This window comes from Camelus bactrianus, chromosome 10, assembly GCF_048773025.1.
Source record: "Camelus bactrianus isolate YW-2024 breed Bactrian camel chromosome 10, ASM4877302v1, whole genome shotgun sequence".
Taxonomy (NCBI): Eukaryota; Metazoa; Chordata; class Mammalia; order Artiodactyla; family Camelidae; genus Camelus; species Camelus bactrianus.
The window spans coordinates 68,561,010-68,568,495 of record NC_133548.1 but is presented as its reverse complement, the minus strand read 5'-3'; the positions used below and the strand labels follow the sequence as shown (position 1 = coordinate 68,568,495).

Sequence of the window (7,486 nt, the reverse complement as noted above, 5' to 3'; positions counted from 1 at the left end):
CCCTCCTGTAAATTGATTAGAAAAGAGCTGATAGTTGAAAGGACTGTCTCTTCTAGAGAGCTGTGGATTCCATCCCGCATGCCCCAACCCCCCAACACACCCCCTACTTTCCATGCCAAGGGGGTAAGGCTCCTTGCACTGGCTTCTCCCCTGGTAGCCTCTCTCCTCATGGCCCCAGGATGGTGCCATGAGTGTCTGTGTGGCCAGCTTCATTTCATGGTTTTTTCTCCTACAAAATTGTGATCTTCATTTGATTTCCTTTAGACATAAAAAAAAAAAAAAGATCCTGGAAAATGGATTCAGCTAGAATGTTCTTGCCATTTATAGGCCAGAAGTGCCAACATTTCCCCTAAAAAAAAGGGCTTTGTCAGACTCCACGAAGTTAAGCCACAGGTGAATGCACGTACTTAAGTGTGACCCTTTAGAGAGTCAAATACACAGGGTCTCCTGACATCTTTCAGTTGTTCTTTACATGCTCAGGAGCTCTGTCCTCTTTCCCCCTAATCCGTCCCTTTCCACCCACCTTCCTTTCCCAGGCCCTCTCCCCGCCTGCCTGTTAGACCTCAACAAAGGCCCCTCCTAGAAACTGTCCACTGACAAAACTAAAACATTTCAGTCACAGTCTCTTGTCCTTGATTCCAGGGAAACAATCCACGGCTTGGGGGAGTGCAGGGCTCACAAGCAGTGGAGCAAGTGCCCGAGGGATCTGGGGCAAAGGTGAGTCTGATAGACAGTCAGAAGCAACGACATGGAAGCCGGGCGTAGCTGGCCGGAAGGTCAAGGGCAGGGTGAGCAGGTGCTGTCTCCTGGGGAAGGTAATTGGATGACTGTAATTGCTGGGTTTTTTTTTTTTAACTTTTTTTTATTGAGTTATAGTCATTTTACAATGTTGTTTCAAATTCCAGTGTAAAGCACAATTTTTCAGTTATATATGAACATACATGTATTCATTGTCACATTTTTTTTCATTGTGAGCTACCACAGGATCTTGTATATATTTCCCTGTGCTATACAGTATAATCTTGTTTATCTATTCTGCATATGCCTGTCAGTATCTACAAATTTTGAAATCCCAGTCTGTCCCTTCCCACCCCCCACCCCCTTGGCAACCACAAGTTTGTATTCTATGTCTATGAGTCTGTTTCTGTTTTGATTTTATGTTCTTTTTTTTTTTTTTTTAAGATTCTGCATATGAGCGATCTCATACGGTATTTTTCTTTCTCTTTCTGGCTTACTTGACTTAGAATGACATTCTCCAGGGGTATCCATGTTGCTGCAAATGGCGTTATGTTGTCATTTTTTATGGCTGAATACTATTCCATTGTATAAATATACCACATCTTCTTTATCAGAAAGACACCTGCACCCCAATGTTCATAGCAGCACTATTTGCAGTAGCCAACACATGGAAACTGCAATTGCTCTTTTTTAAGCTTCCTTGACACGTGTTTCCCACAAGTGCAGGGTGATTTAGCTTTAGATTTGTGATCTGGGCTGGGTCACTGGGACGACCTCCATTTTGTGGTCCTGATGGATGAATTAATATTTTTAACACCTGATACTTCTCCAGTTAAAAAACGGCAAAGAGGAAAGCTCTGATGTCCTTTGCTACAGGGACGTCAATGTGTCACTTTGGGGCCCTGATGCAGAATAAGCAACACGGGGATGGAGAACAAGTCTGTGTATCTGGGAAAAAATCTCACATTCTTGGAACAAATCCAGGCTCTCAGATCCTTAATGGAAGGAAGTGAGTAATAAATTCATAAATATAAATAAACATTGAAGTAACTGCTCCCTGTTAAATGAAGAAAATTCATGGAGATTTTAAAAAGAAATTGCATGTAATGACTGCAACATTCCACCGTGCGGCAGCACGTCCCTTTCCGTTCCTGGACAGTCCCCGGAGGCCGTGTCCCCGAGCTAGCCATGGGGTATTTAAAAATTGAATTACGGCCAACTGTCATCCCGAGCCTCGAGACTGTCAGAAAGCCAACAACAAATATTCCCACAAGGGCCCTCCTCCTGAATCCTGGATCCCTAGGATTCGCTGTATCAGCCGAGCACTTAAATCTTCTCCATTTGATTTAGGCCGTGTTCTCCACTTGGGCCCGTCAGGCTCACCTATGTGGCAATGATTACCTAACTCCAGAGAGGAACTGGCAAAAGTGTTCACTCTGAAGCAATCGAGGAAGCCTCTGAATGTCTGTGTATCCTGGAGGTTTGCTGACCATCGGATGGTGATGTGCACCAGGCTGGAATACAGATCACAACTTAGGTGGCCTTCACGCTGAAGGGCAGTGTGGACGCCTGGCTATTACAGGTGCCTTTGATTTAGCAAAAGCTTGGGAGTTTCAGGGTTGCCAGAGGAGATATTCAGGGCCATAATCCGGTAGCCTTCGTTGCCAAATGAATTCAAACTCTGACCTGCTATTCTCAGCCACCATCAGTTTGTCATCTGAGGGAACCCAGTTGAATCTTGGGGAGAAGGAACTGAAATAATTAACAGTGTCCCTCCCAGCCTGGATCGGGCAGTGTGTGAAGCTGAAGGCAGGGACTCCAGCTAAACCCTTTGCCAGAGACGACTCCAGGACTTTACAATCAAATCATTTCCAATTTGGATGGCCTGGGCTGCCGGGAGCTCCATGGAGAGGGGTGCCAGGCACCAGCCTCATTGCAGCTGAGGCTGGAAGCTCAAGGTGTGACTTATCAGCCAGGGGGCGGCACCCTGCATTCTTTTCATCACTCCATGATTTTTTTTTTCCACTTCAATACATTTTATTTCCTGGCCTTCATTTTTTTAAACAACTTTATTGTGGCGTAGTTTCTGTACAGTAAACTACGCATATTTCAGATGTACAATTTGATGAATTTTGATAGATGTACACACTTCTGAAAGATAAATTGGGAGCTCAAAATTTCCACTTTGAATTTTGCATGTGTCAGTCCCCAAGGCATTGCCTGTGGAAAGTTACCCTGCAGAGATCAGAATTTCCATTTGATTCAGGCTGTGTTCTCTACTCTGTGAGTAGAGGCTCCCTGGGTTTTATGATAAATAATTTTGGCAAATATTATCTCCTTGACTCCCTCTGGAAGATTCATGATGCTTGATGATTTGAAAACCTCTGAGAAGTTCTGAAGTCAAAACATTTAATTTTTTTTTTTGGTATTCCTTCACATAATTTTTTTAGTCTAGCATTTTCAAAATTTCTTTCACCATGGTTAACAGATGAAACTGGGGCACAGTGAACATTTTAAGAGTTTATTTGAGTGAAATCTATTCGTATCAGGCAGCACCAAGCTGAAGTGGTTCGGAGGACTCCAACAGGAGCTAAAAGAAAGGCTGATACAGAGAAAGAGAGGAAGGAAAAAAGGAACAAAAAAGAGGAAATAATTGATGGGCTGTGGCTTGAAGCCCAGCTGGCTGTTTGTGGTCACCTTGAATCCTTCACAGGTTTGGTTTGCGTAAGTAGGTCACCACGACGTGGAAGCCGCCTCAGGCTAATGGCCTCTTGGGTTAATCAATTTAACACCACAGAACCCTTTTGCAGAACAATTATGAACATCTCAAGAAATGAGTATTCGGTGACACACTTTTTTTTTTCCTAATTGAAGTATAGTTGATCAGTGGTGACACCTGTTTTGAAAAAGGCATGCAGAGGTGACGCGCACCTCACACGGCACATTAACCTGATACAGAGCCACTGGCGGGTGAGGAAGGATGCTCAGGGATACTTGCATAAATCCATGCTCTCGGAGCCTCAGGGAATACTGAGGTGGGTGGTCAGTACTGGCCAGGGCATTCCTTGCTTACAAGTGAGGGTGTGCCCGGTGGACGTGATCATTAATTTCAGCTCAAAGGTTAGGTGATGATCATGGGGCAGGGGATGTTGCTAGCCTTTAGACAGTTCCACCAAGCCCCAAGGGGGCTCCTCCTGTCAGGTCACAAAAGCCCTGGACAGGGTGGATCTTGAAACCTTCTCAGAACCACACGATGACTCGCCGAGGGTGGGCCACGTGTGGGAACAGGCCCGCGGCTCGCTCAGGGGCCACCTACCACACTACTGAGAGCGCAAGTGAAGGGAGGAAGGGAGACCACACTGGCTAGGATCCGCAGCGCTCCTTTGGCGCTGATGATCACAGTGAAGCTGGCTTGGGATGGGAGCCCTGAGCATGAAAGGAGTGCCTTCTGGCCTGGGCCGCCGGGGCTGGGGCTCGCACTCCAGTTCCTGCTACAGTTAGATGGTAATTTACGGCCCTGCTGCAGACGGGAGTAGCTTTGGGAAATAGAATTCCTAGTCTGAGAGTTCAGGGACAGCCTGGGGACAAACAACTCATGACTTGACGTTGTTTACAAGGGATTTGGGGAAAATATCCAAGGGAAAAAAACGCCTCAAGTAAAACAAAAGCCCTGATGAAGTTTCTTGGTCTTTCTTGCTCTTTTTCCCTCATGGGCTCAAAAGGGTCCTGTGTTCGTTTGGACCCGCCTAAAAGCAGACTCCAGACACGATGGGCTGCACAAGTGATTTACTAGGGGGGAAGCACCTGTAAGGATGAAGGGGAGGGACACTGAGAAGGTGGGCAGAGGCACCTGTGAGGGGAAGGGGGCTGGAAGGAGGCTCACTGGACTGGGAGTGCACGAGTCTTCGCTGCGCGGGCCACCTTCTCCTCATCCTGATCAGACCGTTGTCAATGTGACCAGGTCCACCGCTCAGCAGAGCTGGGGGCGCGCTGCAGTCTATTTCCAGGGCCCCTCCTGTTTCTGCGGAGGCCAGACTGCGACTCACATGGAGATGTGACAGGAACCACGGCCCTGGCGCCTTTCGGTATTTAGCGGTGGCACCATCCATCCCAGGATGAGCTATGTCCATCAGCATCTGACATCTGGCTTACGTCTGGGAACGTACGGAGCAAGGACTTTTGACTTTGTGTTGGAGTAATGTCCTCAGCCTCCTGCTGCTCCGTTCTTCCTTTTTCTGGCTGTAGATTTTTACAGCACCCTTTTTGGCTGCCGTCCATTTTGCTCCTGGGAACAATACACTCAATTAACCATCTACAAAACGCCCTGACGATCGGGCCGCCTCGGCTGCCCCCCGTACCTGCAGTTATTATGGTGATTATGGTCTCCTGGCCACCACGTAACTTCTAACACCTCAAGGTTCCATCATCCCCATGGAGACTGACGCGCCCAGCTCTGCCAGCCTGTGACTGCCTCGCTCACCGGCCGGCAGCGCAGAGCTACCGCTGAACAGCTGTCCCTGTCGTCAGTGCATTACTGATGACCTTGGTGACTGGTGTGTCCTCTGGACCTTCCTGTGAAACAGAATCCTCTGCCGTATCTTCTGGCCTCGCAGAATACATCCACGCCGGCAGGCCCACATCCCTCAGCCTCTTTATTCCTTCCTGTGCTGTCTTCCAGAACTCGAGCATTTGTACTTCACTCAACCTGGGCCATCACTTTCTCCAGGTTTCTCACAGTGGTGAGTTAGCCCCATCCCCTAGGGTCCTTGCCAAGGTGTCCAATTCAGTGTCTTGAGAAGTTTCCTCCAAGTCAATGAATTCTTGCCTATCCACTCTTATATTCCATCACCCTGGATCAAAGACCCTCAAAACCCAACGTTGGTATAGGCCAGCTCGCTTTGGTGGCGCCTCGCAGTATATAATACCTTCCTTCTCTTCTCAGGCCCAGAATATCTTCAGCTGGTTATTAGTCTGGAATCCAGGCGAGGAGGTGGGAGCAGCTCCAATGGGGGCACCTCTCACATGGTTGAGAAGAAGTCTGTTGCATCCTCCAATATGGGCGGAGCGTTAGCTCTTACTGCTGCTGTAAGCTCCGAGGACTGTCGAGGAGGCTTGGGTGTGTGTACGGAGCCAACAACGTCCTCATACTCATCCCATTTTTCAGAATCTGAAGTTTTCTCAACCTTTTACAAGCTTTCTGACCATTTAAACGTATTAGGAGCTCCGAGGTTAACATTCAGATCTCTGGTCGGCTGCTCAGCTGTGCCAGCTTCCCCACTGCGGGAGCTAAGGCACTAAGGATGCTCTCTGGCTCTCACACTCAGGCTTTAAATGCGTGTTGAAGGCCCTCAGTTTTTCATCATCCTTGTGAAGGCATCAGTACAGTTTGGCATTCACTGACCAACTAACTCCTCTGCCCACAGACATGGCACTCCCATACCTTTCAAAATCTTGGATCACTGTACCTACAATGATGTTCCCTCCACCCAAGAGTTTCTCCAGGTCACTTCTTGTGACGTCTTTAGCATCTGAGAGGCCACCTAGTGCCAGAGACTAGCCATGCACTGCATACCACCCAGGACGGCGTCCTCACTGGTCACTGGACGGTGAGCAAGCTAGTCCAAAAGTGCCATCTTACTGCTTTTTCCTTGGCTCACCAGGATTCACTTGTGTTAGTTCAGTTCCTATGCGAAGCAGATGTCAAGATGGGATTTGATTTATTGGAGAAGATTTCAATTAAGAATTAAAGGGAAGACACCAGAGAAGGCAGGGAGAGCCTTTTAGGCCATAATACAAGTCTTCAACCTGTGAAGGGAAGAAGGTCTTTAGAAAAATGAGAGGGAACAGAAAGTCAGAGTCTCAGATTGCAGCACTGTTCTATGACAACTTCAGTCAGTTGGAAGTTCTCGAGCAATGCCGCCTATTAAGGAGCCTTGTGTTTTGCAGGAACAGTCCCGTATTAGTTCCTCAACGATGCTCATCTGTTAGCTGGGAGGAACCCATGGGAAGCGGGGTCCTAGCATGCTGCCCAGGAGCCACCAGTCAGTCACACTCCCTGCAGCAGGAGATCTGAGCGGCACGTTTTCATGGCATCACATCTTCCCTGCTGCTGTGTAGCTGCCCTCCAGACCTAGCTGACACTGAAGCAGCCTTCCAGGGGTGTCTGTCCACACCTTGAGGAGGCCTATTCTGTACACAACGATTTATCCCTGGGACTGACTCCTGCCAACTCCTCTCCAAATAAAAGATGGGTGGAGTCAAGAGGCAGAAGGAAGACACAGGATAAAGTGGTAAAAGAAGAAGGAAACCAAAAGTGAAGGAAGAGAATAGTGCCTCTTTTCTATTAAAATTAAAAATCCAAAAGAAAAACAAAGCAGAAGGCAGAAAATGAAGACGGGCTTAGTGTTAGCCAGAGAATCTGTGACAACGGAGAAAGGACTGTGACAGCCACCAACATGGTTTAGGGGAGGACAAATGCTGCCTGCCCTCACTCAGCCTTGGCATAGCTGGGGAGCTAGAATTTTAAAGAGAGAGGAAAAGGAAGCAGCCCAGAGGCAGACAGTGCTGCTTCTGGTCCCACCCAAGCTGAGACAGCAAGAAAGAGGCTCCCTCCTCCAATTCCACGCAACTGACCAACCAGAGGAACAGAGGAGAAAGTGAGGTGAATCTTCATTAGGAGGTCTGGGTTTTAAACTCGATTGATTTGTAATATATACAAATAACCCGGGTGTTGAAGAATCTGCCCCAA

At 47.8% G+C, this 7,486-nt stretch overlaps 1 long non-coding RNA gene across 2 annotated transcripts in view; it reads right to left on the bottom strand.

Annotated features, from left to right (window-relative positions):
• Nucleotides 1-2,788: 2,788 nt before the first annotated feature.
• The window catches only part of LOC123613808 (uncharacterized), a 139,760-nt gene continuing 135,062 nt past the window's right edge, over nucleotides 2,789-7,486 (bottom strand). For both annotated transcript variants that reach the window (XR_012509801.1, XR_012509800.1), the window contains exon 4: nucleotides 2,789-6,543. This is a non-coding gene — a long non-coding RNA (uncharacterized LOC123613808). The remainder of the gene's footprint in view (nucleotides 6,544-7,486) is intronic.